The 19587-nt window shown below is 39.7% G+C and overlaps 1 protein-coding gene and 1 pseudogene across 2 annotated transcripts in view; both read right to left on the reverse strand.

Moving 5' to 3' along the window:
* The window catches only part of LMNTD1 (lamin tail domain containing 1), a 245139-nt gene that overhangs the window by 12487 nt on the left and 213065 nt on the right, over nucleotides 1-19587 (reverse strand). The window lies entirely within an intron of this gene.
* LOC103218881 (protein FAM133B pseudogene) lies at nucleotides 11871-14970 on the reverse strand (annotated as a pseudogene).

Below are 19587 nucleotides of genomic sequence, written 5' to 3' on the forward strand. Positions count from 1 at the left end.
CATTGCACTCCAGCCTGGGCAACAAGAGTGAAACTCCACCTAAAAAAATTTTTTTTGTTTTTTAGATGGAAGCTAGCAGAAGGCAAGAAATAACTAAGATCAGAGCAGAACTGAAGGAGATAGAGACACAAAAAACCCTTCAAAAAATCAATGAATCCAGGAGCCGGTTTGTTGAAAAGATCAGCAAAATTGATAGACCACTAGCAAGACTAATGAGGAAGAAAAGAGAGAAGAATCAAATAGATGCAATAAAAAATGATAAAGGGGATATCACCACCCACCCCACAGAAATACAAGCTACCATCAGAGAATACTATAAATACCTCTATGCAAATAAACTAGAAAATCTAGAAGAAATGGATAAATTCCTGGACACATACACCCTCCCAAGACTAAACCAGGAAGAAGTTGAATCCCTGAATAGACCAATAACAGGCTCTGAAATTGAGGCAATAATTAATAGCCTACCAACCAAAAAAACTCCAGGACCAGACAGATTCACAGCTGAAATCTACCAGAGATACAAGGAGGAGCTGGTACCATTCTTTCTGAAACCAAGAGGGAATCCTCCCTAATTCATTTTATGAGGTCAACATCATCCTGATACCAAAGCCTGGCAGAGACACAATAAAAAAAGAGAATTTTAGACCAATATCCCTGATGAACATCAATGCAAAAATCCTCAATAAAATACTGGCAAACTGAATCCAGCAGCACATCAAAAAGCTTATCCACCATGATCAAGTGGGCTTCATCCCTGGGATGCAAGGCTGGTTCAATATATGCAAATCAATAAACGTAATCCAGCATATAAACAGAACTAAAGACAAAAACCATGTGATTATCTCAATAGATGCAGAAAAGGCCTTTGACAAAATTCAACAGCCCTTCATGCTATAAACTCTCAATAAATTCGGTATTGATGGAACGTATCTCAAAATAATAAGAGCTATTTATGACAAACCCACAGCCAATATCGTACTGAATGGGCAAAACCTGGAAGCATTCCTTTTGAAAACTGGCACAAGACAGGGATGCCCTCTCTCACCGCTCCTATTCAACATAGTGTTGGAAGTTCTGGCCAGGGCAATCAGGCTAGAGAAAGAAATAAAGGGTATTCAATTAGGAAAAGAGGAAGTCAAATATTTCCACTTTGCAGATGACATGATTGTATATTTAGAAAACCCCATCGTCTCAGCCCAAAATCTCCTTAAGTTGATAAGCAACTGCAGCAAAGTCTCAGGATACAAAATCAATGTGCAAAAATCACAAGCATTCTTATACACCAGTAACAGATAAACAGACAGGCAAATCATGAGTGAACTCCCATTCACAATTGCTTCAAAGAGAATAAAATACCTAGGAATCCAACTTACAAGGGATGTGAAGGACCTTTTCAAGGAGAACTACAAACCACTGCTCGATGAAATAAAAGAGGACACAAACAAATGGAAGAATATTCCATGCTCATGGATAGGAAGAATCAATATCGTGAAAATGGCCATACTGCCCAAGGTAATTTATAGATTCAATGGCATCCCCATCAAGCTAGCAAGGACTTTCTTCACAGAATTGGAAAAAACTACTTTAAAGTTCATATGGAACAAAAAAAGACCCCGCATTGCCAAGACAATCCTAAGCTAAAAGAACAAAACTGGAGGCATCATGCTACCTGACTTCAAACTCTACTACAAGGCTACAGTAACGAAAACAGCATGGTACTGATACCAAAACAGAGATATAGACCAATGGAACAGAACAGAGGTCTCAGAAATAATACCACACATCTACAACCATTTGATCTTTGACAAACCTGACAAAAACAAGAAATGGGGAAAGGATTCCCTATTTAATAAATGGTGCTGGGAAAACTGGCTAGCCATATGTAGAAAGTTGAAACTGGATCCCTTCCTTACACCTTATACAAAAATTAATTCAAGATGGATTAAAGACTTAAATGTTAGACCTAAAACCATAAAAACTCTAGAAGAAAACCTAGGCAATACCATTCAGGACATAGGCATGGGCAGGGACTTCATGACTAAAACACCAAAAGCAATGGCAACAAAAGCCAAAATTGACAAATGGGATCTAATTAAACTAAAGAGCTTCTGCACAGCAAAATAAACTCTCATCAGAGTGAAAAGGCAACCTACAGAAGGGGAGAATATTTTTGCAATCTACTCATCTGACAAAGGACAAAGGACTAATATCCAAAATCTACAAAGAACTCAAACAAATTTACAAGAAAAAAACAACCCCATCAAAAAGTGGGCAAAGGTTATGAACAAAAGAAGGTTACTTCTCAAAAGAAGACATTTATGTAGCCAACAGACACATGAAAAAATGCTCATCATCACTAGACATCAGAGAAATGCAAACCAAAACCACAATGAGATACCATCTCACACCAGTTAGAATGGCGATCATTAAAAAGTCAGGAAGCAACAGGTGCTGGAGAGGATGTGGAGAAATAGGAACACTTTTACACTATTGGTGGGATTGTAAACTAGTTCAACCACTGTGGAAGACAGTGTGGCGATTCCTCAAGGATCTAGAACTAGAAATACCATTTGATCCAGCCATCCCTTTACTGGGTATATACCCAAAGGATTATAAATCATGCTGCTATAAAGACACATGCACACATATGTTTATTGTGGCACTATTCACAATAGCAAAGAACCCAAATGTCCATCAATGACAGACTGGATTAAGAAAATGTGGCACATATACACCATGGAATACTATGCAGCCATAAAAAAGGATGAGTTCATGTCCTTTGTAGGGACACTGATGAAGCTGGAAACCATCATTCTCAGCAAAGGATCGCAAGGACAGAAAACAAAACACTGCATGTTCTCACTCATAGGTGGGAATTAAATAATGAGAACACTTGGACACAGGGTGGAGAACATCACACACTGGGGTCTGTCATGGGTTGGGGGGAGGAGGAGGGATAGCATTAGGAGATATACCTAATGTAAATGATGAGTTAATGGGTGCAGCACACCAACATGGCACATGTATACATATGTAACAAACCTGCACATTGTGCACATGAACCCTAGAACTTAAAGTGTAATAATAAAAAATAAATAAAGAGGAAATAATAATTAAAAAGTGGAAAGCAAAAAAAAAAAAATGCACTTCTGGCTGGGCCTAGTGGCTCATGCTTGTAATCCTAGCACTTTGGGAGGCCGAGGAGGGTGGATCATTTGAAGTTAGGAGTTGGAGACCAGCCTGACCAACATGGTGAAACCCTGTTTCTACTAAAAATACAAAAATTAGCTGGGCATGGTGGCATGCGCCTGTAATCCTAACTACTCCGAAGGCTGAGACAGGAGAATCCCTTGAACCCAGGAGGTGGAGGTTGCAGTGAGCCAAGATCGCGCCATTGCACTCTAGCCTGGGTGACAGAGTGAGACTCTGTCAAACAAACAAACAAACAAACAAACAAAAAATGCACTTCTGTGGTAACTTTTTGTTTTGATATAATTTCAAACTTTCGGAAAAGTTATAACAATGGTACAAGGAATTTCTTTACACCCTTTACCTAGGTTCGCCAATTGTATACATTTTCTCCATTTGTGATTTCATTCTATCTATCCACTATATCCATCTACCTACCTACCTACCTACCTACCTACCTACCTACCTACCTACATACATATTTTTCTAAACCATTCAGGAGAAAATTGTAGTCATCACACTCCTTTACTCTTTTACTTAAAATATTATTGTTATTAAATTTTAAAACATTTACTTAGTGTAAAATTGACTGTCTATTTTTGGTGTATTTTTAGCACACAGATAGAGCCATGTAACCATCACCACAACCAGGATACCAAACAGTTCCATTACCATAAAACCCTTCCTCATGCTGCCCTTCTATAGTCAAACCCTACCCCTGCCCTTAAACCCTGGTCATCACTGATCTCTTATCCTTCTCCATAGTTTTGTCTTTTCCAGAATATCATAGAAATACAATCATGCAGAATGTAAACTTTTAAGATTGTCTTCTTTCACTCAGTATCACGCTTTTGAGATTTATTCATGTTCTGTGTATAAATCATTCATCGTTTATAATGCTGCTGAGCAATATTGCATTATATAGATATGTCATAGGTTTGCTTATTCACTCATTGATAAACATTAAAATTACCATTTCAATTTTCAAGCAATTATGAATAGAGTTGCTATAAACATTCATGTACAGGTTTTTATGTGAACATAAATTTGCATTTCTCTAGTGTAAATACCTATGAATGGGGTTACTGGGTCATATGGTAAGTGTATATTTAAATTTATAAATTTATAAATATTAAAATTTTCTAGCATAAATACCTATGAATGCGGTTGCTGGGTCATACGGTAAGTGTGTATTTAAATTTATTTCAAATCTTTTACTTATTTTTAAATTGGGTTGTTCATTTTCTTTTTTTTTTTTTGAGACGGAGTCTTGCGCTGTCGCCCAGGCTGGAGTGCAGTGGCCGGATCTCAGCTCACTGCAAGCTCCGCCTCTGGGTTTACGCCATTCTCCTGCCTCAGCCTCCCGAGTAGCTGGGACTACAGGCGCCCGCCACCTCGCCCAGCTAGTTTTTTTAAAAAATTTTTTTAGTAGAGACGGGGTTTCACCGTGTTAGCCAGGATGGTCTCCATCTCCTGACCTCGTGATCCACCCGTCTCGGCCTCCCAAAGTGCTGGGATTACAGGCTTGAGCCACCGCGCCCGGCCTTTCTCATTATTGATTATCAAGAGTTTTTTTTTTTTCAGTATTGAGGTCCTTTGTTAGATGTGTGAGTTACAAATATTGTATCATAGTTAAAGTTATTAATGACATCCACTTTATTGATTTTTTCTTTTATGTATTGTTCTTACGGTGTCATATTTAAGAATACTTTGCTTTATGCAAGTTTATGAAGGTTTTATTTGTCTTCCAAAAGTTTGATAATTTTATGTTTCAACTTTGGGCCTATGAGCTGTTTTGAGTAATTTTTATATGAAGTGCAAGGTTTAGGTTGAGATACTTTTTTTTTTTTGCATCTGAATGTTCAATTGTTTTAAAATCACTTGCTAAAAAAGCTACCCTTTCTCCATTGAATTGCTGTTCTACTTTTGTTCAAAATCAATTGGCCATATTTACATGAATCTATTTTTGGATTTTAAAATTCTCTTCCATTGATCTCTGTGTCTACCACTTTGGCAATACCACATTGCATTTACTATTGTAGCTTTATAATAAGTTAAAATTGTCTACTGTGAATCTTCTAACTTTATTCTTACTTAAAAAAAATTTCTGACTGTTCCAGCTCCTTTACTTTTCTATGTAAATTTTAGAATCAGCTTGTTTACATCTACAAAAAAAATTATTCTGGGATTTAACTGGAATTGCATTAAATCTACAGATAAATTTGAAGAGAAATGACAAGGTAATTATACAGAATCTTCCAGTCCATGAACATAGTTCGCCACTCCATTTGTTTAGGTGTTCTTTGATTTATTCACAAGCTTTTCCACCCTTATTATTTCTCTTCTGTCTGAAAAACTTTATCTGGCATTTTTATTTATTTATTTTTAGAGCAGACCTGCTAATGATGTATTCTCTCAGTCTTCCTTTTTCTGAGAATGTCTTCATTTTGCCTGCATTCCTGAAGGGTATTTTAACTGGATATAGAATTCTGAGCTAAAAGCTATTTTATTTCAGCATTTAAAAAATGTTTCACTGCTTACTGGTTTTCATGGTTTCTGATGAGAAATATGAAGTCATGGAAAAATCATCATTGCCACTCAGTGGTGTTGGCTCACACCTGTAATCTCAGCACTTTGGGATGCTGAGGAGGGCAGATTACGAGGTCAAGAGATCGAGGCCATCATGGCCAACATGGTGAAACCCCATCTCTACTGAAAATACAAAAAATTAGCTGGGTGTGGTGGTGCACCTGTAGTCCCAGCTACCAGGGAGGCTGAGGCAGGAGAATCACTTGAACCTGGGAGGCGGAGGTTGCAGTGAGCCAAGACTGCACCACTGCACTCCAGCCTGGCCACAGAGACTCCGTCTCAAACAAAAACAAAAACAAAAACAAAAACGTCATATCATTTTTCTCTGGCTGTTTTCAAGATATTTTCTTTTGTCTTTAGTTTTCAGTAGTTTGATTATATTATCTGGGTGTGTATTTCTTCAAATTTGTTCTGTTTGGGGTTTACTAAACCTTTTTAATCTGCAAGTTTATGTCTTTTGCAAAATTAGGGAATATTTTAGTCCTTTATTTCTTCAAGTATCTTTCTGCATGAATCTCTTTTTCTTTTGAAATTCTAGTAACACAAATGTTAAATCTTTTGGTATTGTCACACAGATGTATTAGGCTCTGCTCATGTTTTAAATATCTTTTTTATCTCTATAGTACAGATTGGGTAATTTTACTGATCTATCTTCAAGTTCATTTAGTCACCCAATCCAGTAAATTTTCAATTTCAGCTATTATATTTTTTTCAGTTCTAAAATTTTCTTTTGCATCTTTTTTATATTTCCTATTTCTCTTCTGAGAATTTCTGTCTTTACATTTGTTTCAAGAGTGTTCACACTTATTGGAAAATGATTTTAATAACTGGGAAGCCTTTGTCTAATTTTAACATCTATGTTCAAGGCTGTTGATTATCTTTTTCCCTAAGAGATGTGAATATTTTCCTGGTTCTTCGTATGTTGAATAATTATGGATTTGATTCTGGACATTTTGAAATGATATTTTGGGACTCTGGGTTTTGTTAAATCCTATAGGGCATTTTGCTTGTTTTACCAGGAAACTGACAAATTTAAGTTTAGGTTGTAAATTCCTATCCCACCTTCTGTTGGCTCTGGTTCCAATGTCAGTTCAATGTTCAAAGGCTTTGCAGTGCTACTTATATCCGTCCTCTGTGTGTGTGTGTGTGACACTCAGTGGCTATTCTGGGACTTGCGCAGTGGTCCACCCTGTAGATCAGTTCTCAGTGTCTTTTGCCTGCTATTTAGGGTCAGATCTAAAGGCACGGCTAAAACATGGGTCCAGTGATTCATGCATCTTGGATCCCATATCACTTTCTAGAGCTTCTTTCTTTCCAAGATTTCCCCAGGGAGATCTTTCCTGCTTCCAGGTAACATCTTCCTGGTATTCAGTATTCTGACTAGATAGCCACTGCCTTAGTTTCCCTGGTCTGTTATACACTTTCCACAACTGTGTCTGCCTCAGGGACCAAGTGGTGAGAGGACAGACTGAAATAAGTAACAGGACTGATGTGTCTCACACTCTTGGATCCATGCTTCCTCTGGTCAGACAGAAGGATACCCCTCTCTCATTTTTAAGCATTGGTCTGGCTATTGCTGCTTCTATGCCAGAGTGGGATTGCCTAGGAGCTGGGACAAGAGAGGAAATAAAACCCCAGAACATTTCTTCTACTACCTCTAACCCATAGGAGACCCTTCTCCTGCTCCTCAGACAAGAAAGAGAGAATGCCTCTTAGAACAATTTTTGTCTGCACCTTGTACGTACTTCTGGGTTTCAGGTTGCCTTTGAGTCCAGGCTGGGAGAAATCAGATTTAAAAAAGGAGGACTCACCCCTTACTTTAGTAGCTCTTAGAGCTCTGTTTGCCTTTCCTAACCTGCTTTCTACCATTCTCTTTTTCAAAGTCCTCAGATGGTTTACATGATACATCCTTTCCAAGGTTTCCAGTTACATTCAGGAGGAGAGACAGGGTGGGATACGCTATCTCCATCTTAATTGGAACCCAGAGAGTGCTCCTTTATTTTTAAATACTTCAGTATATTTCCTAAGATGAAGGACTTTCTCTTACATGACTACACCACAATGATCAAAATCAAGAAACTGAACATTTTAATAATACTATTATATAACCCACAGTCCATTGATCAATCATTTCCAGCACTTTCTTTTACGGTTATTCTTTCCCTGGTCAAGATCTAATTAAGGATCATGAATTACATTGAGTTACCATGTCTCTTTAGTCTCCTTTAATCTGGTACAGTTTCTTAGCCTTTCTTTGTCTTTTATGATCTTGACATTTTATTTTCTTTTAATTAATTTAATTATTTATTTTGAGACAGAGTCTTGCTCTGTTGCCCAGGCTAGAGTGCAGTGGCACCATCTCGGCTCACTGCAACCTCTGCCTCCTGGGTTCAAGCGATTCCCCTGTCTCACCCTCCAAAGTAGCTGGGATTACAGGCACACACCACTACGTCCAGCTAATTTTTGTGTTTTTAGTAGAGACGGGGTTTCACCATGTTGGCCAGGCTGGTCTCAAACTCCTGAGCTCAGGCAATCTGCCAGCCTCGGCCTCCCAAAGTGGTGGGATTACAGGCATGAGCCACTGTGCCCAGCGATCTTGACATTATAAAGAGTACAGGCCAGTTATTTTGTAGAATATCCTTCCACTTGTGGTTGATGTTTTCTAATGATTAGATTCAGGTTATGTGTTTTTGGCAGAAATATCACACATGAGATGTGTTCTTCCTAGGATAGCATAACAGGAGGTACATAATGTCTGTTTGTCCTATTACTAGAAATGTTATCTTTGATAGTTGGCTAAGCTGCTGCTTTGCGGTTTTCTCTACTCTAAAGTTACTATTTTTGTGAGTTTCTTAAGGGCTAGAGTTTGAATATAATTACATTGTTATGAGGAAAACTCTAGACTAGTGCTGTCCAATAGAACTCTTCTGCTTTGATGGGATGTTCAATCTAGCGCTGTCCAATGTGGTAGCCATTGCCACGTGTGGCTACTGAGCGTTTGAAATGAGGCTAGTGTATCTGAGTGTGGTGGTTCATGCCTGTAACCCCAGCACTTTGGGAAGCCAAGGTAGGAGGATCACTTGAGGCCAGGATTCAAGACCAGTCTGGGCAACACAGCAAGACCCTGTCTCTACAAAAAAATAATAAAAAATGAACCAAGCATAGTGGCATGCATCTGTAGTCCCAGCTGCTCAGGAGGCTGAGGTGGGAGGATCACTTCAGCCTGGGAGGTCGAGTTTACAGTGAACTGTGATTGTGCCACTGCACTTCAGCCAGGGCAACACGATGAGATCCTATCTCAAAATAAAATAAAATAAAATAAAATAATATATAAATGAGGCTAGTGGGACTGAAGAAATGTGAGGGATATAATTTCAATTTGAAAACTTCCAGAGAACATCCTGTATTAGCATTTTCTAAAGAGTATTTTTTTTACCCTGCTCTGAGAAAAAAGGGCTCCAGGGTCAAATAAGTTAGGGATCATTCTATACAGCATACTTGGGAAACACAGTACTATTTCCTGCCATCTTGGAACCTACACATCTTTGTGTTTTCACTTGGCCTAGTGCTAGGTGTAGGTAAAATTGTCAGATAATTGCTCTGTGAGTCTCCAAACAGCTCCTTAATTAGCTTGTGTAAATGACTTGCTCAACAGCGCAGCTAAGTCTGGCAATGGTGGGATTTACACCTAGGCCAGCCACCTGACGCCAAAGACTGTTTCTGGTACAGCAGAAATGGCAATGGAGAAAATGATATTGAAGTTCAGGTTGCCTCATGAGCCTTTGTTTAAGGTTGATACAGGCAAGAGTTATTATTTAGTCTGTGAATTCCTTTTTACCAGTGCAAAACTAGGAAACATTTCGCATTCACAGAATGTGGTCATTCCGTCTTCCTAAAGGAATTAATATTAACAGTCCTTGTCCTTTCCTAACCTGCTTTCTACCATTCTCTTTTTCAAAGTCCTCAGATGGTTTACATGATACATCCTTACTTACTTACTTACTATACTTACAGCATAGTTCTCTGAGGATGTGTTTCTTTCTGTTTAAATAAAAGAATTCCTGGAACAGGCTAGTAAGTTAATACTTTACACAAAGTCATCCAGAGCAAATATTCTCATACAAATACAGTTGTCTTAAGAGGTTCTAAGTGCCTCTCAATACCACACACATATTCAGTCAGTTACTGAAGGCAAGAGAGAACGATTAGACAGTATGAAGGCAGGAGGCTTGGAGGGGAGAGAAAGGAGAACAATTTGCAAAGACAAAGACATCTTAAGCCAGATTTACATAAGAGCACTAGAGCCGGTTTGAATCAGAGGGGAATAAGCTGTGTAAGTTGCCTTCTTTCTTTTACTTCACCTGCAGTTCCTCTGGGAAGCTCTTCGCTGAGCCACGCTTAGAGAAATTTTAGTCCTATAACTGTAACTTGTTTTGGCCGGCTTACCCCACCAGTTGAGAGCTGCGGTTTGAAGAATTCTGAAGCAAAGGGATTTTATCTGGTTGATGAGTTCAGAATTCAGATCAAATCTTGAAAGTGGGAACAAGACGTTGTTGGTGCCTGATGCTATAATTCTTGAAGGTAATAGGGTATAAAAGCAGTTTTTTTTGGTGAATGATGTCATCCTCCATAAAAGCAGATTTTAATTAATTTTAAGATACCAGTGGACGTTGTGACCCCAAAATGCCCCAAAGACACCTTACAGATGGCTCTTATCCTGTGCTGTTTGGCATACGTTCAGGAAAACCGCAAGGAAAATTGGCTTTGACGTGCTTGTGCTTTAAGGTATATGCTGCAGTACCTTGTAAAGGTTCATTTTATTGCCAAATATAACATTCAGTTACCAACTGGAAGTGTAAAAGTTCATATTTTCTTTTTTCTGTTTGTTTTTTAACTTTTAGGACATTATATTTACTGAGATTCTGGCGATAGCTTTTATGTAACAAGACGCAGCATACCTGGCTTGCTACTCAACTTGTTTGTGGTAAGTCTCAGCCTCAATGTGAAGCTGTGTCTTTTTTTAAATGAAAACCCTGCTTTTTATAGGCTCAATATCTTGGCAAGTGTGCCATTAAACACAGTAGTGAACTTAAGACAGCAAGACAAAGGAGTTAACAAAAGCTAGACATTGCAGCCTAAACAAAGTTCATACAAAAAACAAAGGAACTATCACTGGTTAATGGAATTTTCCTGACGAATTAAAACTTTACAGTATAAAACGTGCATTTTAGAATATTTAGTTTTCAAGTTCAAAAAGTACCGGTGTACCAGTGTCTATCTGAAACAATTTCTCTCCAAAGCCAAAGTGTCATCAAAATTAATTCATATGACATAGCATATTCTAACGCTAAAAAATATTCAGTATTATTGAAGTGGAGGTAAATCCCAGGGGTTTTGGGACTTTTTCATGCTGCAAAGGGCTGCTTCTCTGGTTCATTCAAAGAAGGGTATGACAGAATCCAATTACGTCCCTAAGCTCAGTAAAGGGCAGGACTCCTGGCACCCAGCTCTGACGTCTCCATAAAGCCTGGTTACTCTTTCCTCAGATACAGGATGTGTGAGGATCAAAGGCATGTTGTTCTGCTAGCTAAAGAGATAGCAAACCACCTCCTCCCTCCATCCTACGAAGCACCTTTTCCAGGTAAATAAAAGTCTACACGGGGAAAAATTTAAAATATACTTATCTACAGAGTATGGATTTTGAAATATTAATGTAATCTTTACTTCAAAAATTTTAACCACCTTTAAATTTTTAACATCTGGTCATTTCTGATTCCATCTTAAAGATGTATTCAGGTTGGATTTCTGTTGATTTGTCATTGTACATTTCTAGCCAAAAATATTAATTTTATTTTCAAATATCATAACCACTAGTGCTACTGCAGTGTATTATCTCCCAGAGTTATCAAGCACTGGAAGAGAAAATAATAGATGCTCAAGCAGCAGGCAACATTTATGGCCCTTGCACACAGCAGCATCTGAATGGCTACTGAGCAGTCCAGGGATAATTCTTTTTTTTTTTTTTTGAGATGGAATCTCACTTTGCTGTCCAGTCTGGAGTGCAGTGGCACCATCTGGGCTCACTGCCTCCCAGGTTCAAGTGATTTTTCTGCCTCAGCCTCCCGAGTAGCTGGGATTACAGGCACGAGCCACCATGCCCAGCCAATTTTTGTATTTTTAGTAGAGACGGGGTTTCACCATGTTAGCCAGGCTGGTCTCAAACTCCTGACCTCAGGTGATCCACCCGCCTTGGCCTCCCAAAGTGCTGGGATTACAGGCGTGAGCCACTGCGCCCCCGGCCAGTCAAAGGATAATTCTAAAAACAAGAAAATTCATGCATTATAGTAAATATGTTGTGATTTTCACAGTTGAAATTTCCTTAGATGTTGTACTTTATAAGGGAATCCTGAATTTTCTTAATGTTATGATGAGTCAGGACTTGAACTAGCAGCCATCTTTCTCTTCTTACTGTGTTTCTCATGCTCCTTTTTGCTTTTTTGTGTTGTTTTTTCTTATTCTTCACTGCTTTTCTTCTTTTTTGCTCTTATCTCCTCAATATACTCTGATCCTGACAAGGACTCATGTGATAAAGATTTACCTTCAGAATATGGGTTTCTTTTTGCTGAGTCCTTTCATAGCCTTTTTCATTCTCAGTTGGGTCCTTCTTTTTCTTTAAAAAGAAGTCTTTTATCCTTATTGTCTTTCTATCCTTACTGTCTGATTTAGTTTCTGACATGGAGCTTTCAGAAGATTTATGTCAATGGTTCTTTTTCTTTCTCCCTTTTCCTTGTTTCTTATCCTCATCCTCAGAATCAGAAGAACTGCTGGAAGAATCAGAGCATGATGAAGACGATGAATACCTACCAGATTTCTTCTTCTTTTTCTTTTCTTTCTCTTTTTTTGGATAAGCTGTCACTTCCACTTAATTTCTTCCTGTGTTTTTCTAGTTTTTTCTTCAAATTCACCCAAAGCCTTGACACCTTTTTCTTTTCTAGTTGCTCTTGCACTTCTTCCCAGATAGGCCTTGGATGACTGAGATAATCCTGGATTGTTGGCCCTTAAGACTGGATTGGACCCCTTGTTCTGGCCATTGCTGTTAGATTCACGTAGGCTACCCGATGGTCCTCCTTCCCCTTGGTGCCTGAGTGAGCACACAGTCACTCATCAAGGGACACAGTCACCCACCAAGGGAAATCTGGCTGGGGAGGCAGCTGAAGTGGGCCTGCCGCAGGTCCTTCTGCACTAAAAGTTCATATTTTCATGAAAATGTTACCAATGTGGTTAGCAGGCTTGTTTCATTTTTTCCCACGTTATTCAGTGCCTACTTGGTTTACCACTAGAGGGCATTGTTGGCAGTGATATCAAGAGAAAGCATACTAGAGCATTTTGCTAAACAATTTTGTGCGATCTTTTTCAATTTTCATTTCAGCCAGTAAATAAAAACATACATTTAAAAGCCACTTCATTTATTATTTTATTTTTATATTTTATGCATCCCAAATACTGAGCTTCTAGGCTTTGTGTGTGTGTTAATAAAAGAGAAATCATTGTAAACTTTGGTTCCAGTTTTCCAAAAAATGCTAAATCTAGAATCTGTCAGTTTTCCCCCCTGCAATGTAATACATTCGCACACATCCTCTCTTGGAATATTATCGAGCACTTGGAGACTCATTATTTTTTATTTCCCAAAAGAGTGAAACTATTCTATTTTCCATATCATGCCTTTCCTGATATTTGTCAGAGGATCTCAAACTGGCAAGAGACCTTCGGTTTATGTAGTTCAACTATTTATAATAGACAGATTTTCTTCTACACAGTGATGAAGGGCTGTCTAAACCTCAAAATGATAAGAGAAGCATTTTCCATTTTGGGACAACTGTATTATTTATTGGAAAGTTCATCAGGTGAAGGTAGAAGTTTGCCTCTTTGAAATTTATTGTATTAGATAAGATCTTTTAGTTGCAGATAATAGGAACCAAATCAAGCTTGCTTATGAAAGAGAGGGGTAGATTAATTGTTAGAAAACAGAGGCGTCTGGGGCCTTTTGGGGGATGGGCGGCAAGGGGAGGGAGAGCATTAGGACAACTACCTAATGCATGTGGGGCTTAAAACCTAGATGACGGGTTGATGGGTACAGCAAACCACCATGGCACATTATGCCTACGTAACAAACCTGCACGTTCTGCACATGTATCCCAGAACTTAAAGAAAAAAAAAAAGAAAGAAAAAGAAAACGGAGGTGTCTTGTGGGCTGTGGCTACCTGGACATCTGAGATCTGTGGGTACTCAGTCTCTCTCAGTCAGTTGCATCTGCTTCCCTCTATGTAATTACTTCATTCATTTCTCTCTGCACATCAGGATTTTCCGCTTCTCACATCCCCATGGTGAAATATGCCATTTGAATGATAAAAATGACAAAGAACTTTTGTTACCTAGCTGGAGTAGGCTGTTCCAGAATTCTGTGAAGCTGGCCACCTCAGGATGGTGCCGTATGTGATTTGATCTGTCTTTCCTAGGGTCACGGGCCCACTTTCACACTGCCTTCACGGTGAAGTAGGTCTCCTGGTTGGATGCTTTGTCGTGTGGGTTTCCAGGTCTGTGGATGAGGTACTCCATAAGCCCTTGGTAAAGTTGCCGGCTAAGGCTGTGCAGGCAGGAAAGGAAAACACATGCCTAGGACAGGTACCTGTCCCTGTGAGGATGAATGGCTGTCTGGTCTTTCCAGGATGGAAAGGTTCCATGTGGTCAACTTGCTACTAAGTGGCTGGTTGATTCCCTCAAGGAATATGCCATATTAAAGATTCAATGTTTATCTCTGTTGGATGTTCAGAGGTAATAGTAGGTAGACAGGCATTGGTAAGTGAGGTTCATGCTGTCAGGCTCACACATAGCCTCCATTTCTGCCACCATGTCCACCCTGTTCATATGTCCATCATGCCTGCCCTGGGTAACCAATAACAGAGACTAGCTAATGTCAAGAGGCTGAGTCATTTCATTTTACTTGGTTGTTCAGGGCTTTTTCCATGGTAGATACTTTCTGGTGGGTATCCACATGTAAGGCACAAGTCTTGACACTTTATACGTTTACCCATTTGTCTACCTACATGTCTTTTCCTTAGACTCCTTGTCTCTGATCTTCCAGTCCTTTTCCTTCCAGTTCCCTGCCTGCACAACTAGGCTATTGGCCATTTCCTAGGAATTTATATATATTTTCGCCTTGGGTCATTTCTCCTTTGATCCATAGTGGATGACCAGTTATACTGCTCATAGGTCTACCAGTGGGAAGATTTCTTCTTTACTCTCTTTCCCTGAATGTGGTTGTAATAAAGCCACTTTCTGTTTTTTGGTATTCATCTACATACTGAGCCAATCCATCCATAAACCAAGCTTTGGCTTCTTTCTTTCTTTCATCTGGTCATACAGGACCCCTCTGGCCCACCCTCCCTCATTCCTGTCCAAATATGTTCATAAGTGCAAGGGTTGGGGGCACTGATTGGTACAGCTGTGCTTGGTGATATGGGGTCTTGGTTCCCTAGTCATGAAACTTATGCCTTCCAGCCCTGTTCAGGTTTAATCCCACATATATCAGCACTCTCTTACAATGGACTGCTACAAGCAGGACTGGAAGGCATGAGTAAGCATCATGTGGTTTTATGGTTTAGTGGATCCTACAGAATTCAGTGCATAAGCATTTCCAGATGGCCACTTGGTCTCTCATGGTCAATTGTTCCATCACTTCTAGGACCTAAACACACCAAAAATAAGAGCTGTTTTTTAAGGGCACATACTTTGCTGTTGATGGCATGGTTTTGCTCCACAATCTCAGGGATCTGAGTTGTGATTCTTTCACTTGCGCTTGCCAAACACTCTTTACTACATCTTTTCCCACCACATGACACCTCTTACCATGGGGTCTGTTGAATCATATAGACCAAGTGATAGCGCTGATTGCACGGTGGCCTGGTCCTGCTTTGATACCTTTTCCTGCTCAAGGCCCCACTCAAAGCTGGAAGCTTCCCATGTCACCTGATATGTGGGCTGTAGAAATATTACCATGCATGAAATGTATTACCACCAGAGCTTAAGGAAGCTGACAAGTGGTGTCCTTTCCTTCTTTGTGGTAGGAGATGGAGATGCAAGATATAGCAATTTGTCTTTAGTTTGGAAGAGCTAACCCTACACACTACTCACCTACTGGACTCCCCAAAACTTCACTGAAGTAGCTAGTCATGAATCTTCACAGGTTTTATCTCCCATCTCTTGGAACACATGTTGGTGATAATGAAATATATAGATTTGACCCTTGTCCCTGGTTTCTAACACAGATCTTCTAAAATTCTTGGAATTTCCTGAGTGACAGGGATAATAGAATCATCTTTTGGTATCTGTAACAAATATCTTTCAAACATACCTGAGTTTATGCTAGCAAAGTGACTCTTGGTAGGCTCCTGAATAGCTTCAGGAGGGGAGCTAGTTGCCAGAGGAGTCAACCATTGTAGTTAGTAGGTTGAAATTTTCAGCTTCACCTCTGAACTTCCAGGGAGGAGAAAGACACTAGAGATGGAGTTTAATCACCAATGACCAATGGTTTAATCAATCATGCCTACATAATTGAACCTCCATAATAACCCCTAAATGATGGGATTCAGAGAGCTTCTGGGTTGATGAACACATCAGGGTGCTGGGATAGTGGTCCTCCCAGAGAGGGCATGGAAGCTCTATATTCCTTCTCTCATACATTGCCCTTTGCATCTCTTCCATTTGGCTGTTGCTACATTGTATCCTTTATAGTAAAGCAGTAAGTAAACTGGTTTCCTAAGTTCTCTGAGGCCTTGTAGCAAATTATCAAACCTGAGGTGGGGATTGTGGGAGCCCCATTTTGTAGCCACGTCATACAGAAGTATGTGTTCACTGGAGACCCAATACTTACAACTGGAGTCTAAAGTAAGACCAGCCTTGTGGGACTGAGTCCTTAAATCTGTGGAGCCCAACTCTAATCCCAGATAGTTAGTGCCAGAATTGAATTGAATCATAGGACACTCAATCGATGTCAGAGGATCGGAGAGTTGCGGAATTTTTTGGTTAAGGGAAAGACCCTACACATTGATATCATAAATGTTATAAGTAAAAACAACACAGAATGTCTTACTAAGGCCACCAGTATACTAGCTACCTCCTGCTTGACCTGTCCAAAGCATACGATGTCATGATGTAGTGGATGAGTGTGATATTCTGTGGGATGCCCAGGTGGTCCAGACCTTTTTGGACCATATAGTAGTCCTTTATTATCCATGGGAAATATGTTCCAAGATTCTCAGTGTGTGCCTGAAACTGTGGATTGTACTGAACCACATATATACTATGCATGAGTTTCTTTTTCCTTCTCAATTTAACAGATAGAAGATTCATTCTAACCATAGATTTTTTTTTTTTTTTTTTTTTTTTTTTTTGAGATGGAGTCTTGCTCTGTCGCCCAGGTTGGAGTGCAGTGGGGAGATCTCGGCTCACTGCAAGCTCCACCTCCCGGGTTCACGCCATTCTCCTGCCTCAGCCTCCCGAGCAACTGAGACTACAGGTGCCCGCCACCACACCCGGCTAATTTTTTTGTATTTTTAGTAGAGATGGGGTTTCACCGTGTTAGCCAGGATGGTCTCGATCTCCTGATCTTGTGATCCGCATGCCTCAGCCTCCCAAAGTGCTGGGATTACAGTGTGAGCCACCGTGCCTGGTCTCTAACTACAGATCTTAACAACCACAGCATATGAGAACTTTTAGTTTCAACTTAAAGGAAGTAATTTACAGCTTTTCTTTGGCGTATTGAATTGCCAGCATGACTACTCTTGCATTATGAGGCCATTATTAAGTGAAATAAGGGTTATTTGAGGAAGCACTGTGATACTGTAACAGTCGGTCTGATAACAGAGATGGTTGCTAAGTGACTAATGGGTGGGTAGTGTACACAGCAGAGAGATGCTGGACAAAGGGAGAAGTCATGTCCAGGGTGGGCTAGAGCAGGACAGCTTGAGATTTCATTCCGCTACTCAGAATGGCATGCAGTTGAAAACGTTGGGTGAGGGCACCACACTAAACGTGCTCTTGATCCTGTCTGGGCACTCTTCCTGTATCTTGCTGATGAGGAAAGTATCCATCCCAGACCCAGTCCCCCAACCCAAAGAGTGAGCCATCTGGAAACCCTGTCGGCAGTCACAGCTCTCAGCTTGGATTGTTTATTTCCTGAATTTTCCATGTAATACGTTCATAGCATGGTTGATCATGGATAACTGAAATTGTGGAAAGTAAAACCGCAGATAAGGTGGGACTACCGTATTGTGAACAAGGGCAGGAGAATTCGCGTAACATAAAGGCAAACATATAGGAGAATATTACTGTCTCTCCCATGTGAATGTGAAAGATTTCTCATCTTGTTTTCTATTAGAGATGAAAAACAGTGCATGTGCCAAGTCAATGAGCACATACCGTGTACCTGAGGTTTAATTAATCTAGTAATGATACATCTCCCAGCACCACAGCTATGATTCAAGTACTTCTTGGCTAAATCTACAGTAGTCTATAGTCAGTCTCAAGGATCTATCTGGCTTCTGAAGGAGTAAGATTGCTTGCTTACGTGGAGATATAAGAGGGGTCATTATCCTTGCATTCATTAGGTCTTTAATAGTATCCTAATCTCTGTCATTCCTCCTAGGACACAATATTATTTTTGATTCACTGTCTTGGCCAGGGGTATGGAGGGAATTTTCAGAGGTTTCCATATCAACTACCCCACTGTGATCGCTCTTGCTCCACAGAGCAACGACTCTTCAATATAAGGCTTTTTCTAACTGTGAAATCTATTGTTTCCAATTATACACTTGTAGACTGGGGAAATGACCACTGTGTGAGTGGGCAGACTCAGTGGCTCCATTGAGAATCTGATTTTAGATAGGACTCCATTTGCTACCTGTTCCCTGTAGGCCCTCATTCTAACAGGGAAGAGTTGTGATGACATCTCCAGGTATTAACATCACCATCTCAGGTCCTGTGTCTAATAGTCCTTTCCCCAGTGTACAGTCCATTGAGTAAGTGGTTGTATATCCCTTTGAAGGAAGGCCAGAGGAATCATATGGCATATATCTTTCATGGTGTTGTAGGATCCTTTCTCCTAGGAACCTGGATACATCTTTAATCAATGGGTCTAAATATGCAAGTTTGACTCAGCTCTGGGAACTGAGCAAACAATTGTGACTTATATTGGGATGATTGCCCTCATACTCCTGCTCCTTCATTATTGCTTTTTTAAAAAAGTTATTTATCTTGAGCAACATCCTTGTTGACTGCCCATCTGTTTTCCCTGAGAGACAGTGGTGCTATTAAGCATCTTCACAACTCCTTGAGCATAAAGTTTCCTTGACTGCTCCCATGGTCTTGTTAGTTCTTATATTAGTTGTGGCCTCTTGGCTTCTGGGGGTTAAGTATAGCCACTGGCCTCTATTACTTCAGAGCCTCATCGTCTCCCTGGATATTAATGCACCACACTCCTAGAGTTAGTGTGTGCATGTTACAATTTTACCCATACTTTTACTTTATTTTATTTTATATCCGTTTTATTGATGTACATTATAAATAAAAATTGTATGTGTTTACGGGTTCAACATGATGTCTTGACATATGTATAAATTGTGAAATGATTATCACAACCAAGCTACTTAACATACCCATCAGCTCACATAATTATCATTTTGTGTATGTGTGAGAATGTTTAAGACCTACTCTCTTGACAATGTTCAAATACAGAATATATTATTATTG

This window comes from Chlorocebus sabaeus, chromosome 11 (assembly GCF_047675955.1).
Source record: "Chlorocebus sabaeus isolate Y175 chromosome 11, mChlSab1.0.hap1, whole genome shotgun sequence".
Lineage (NCBI taxonomy): Eukaryota > Metazoa > Chordata > Mammalia > Primates > Cercopithecidae > Chlorocebus > Chlorocebus sabaeus.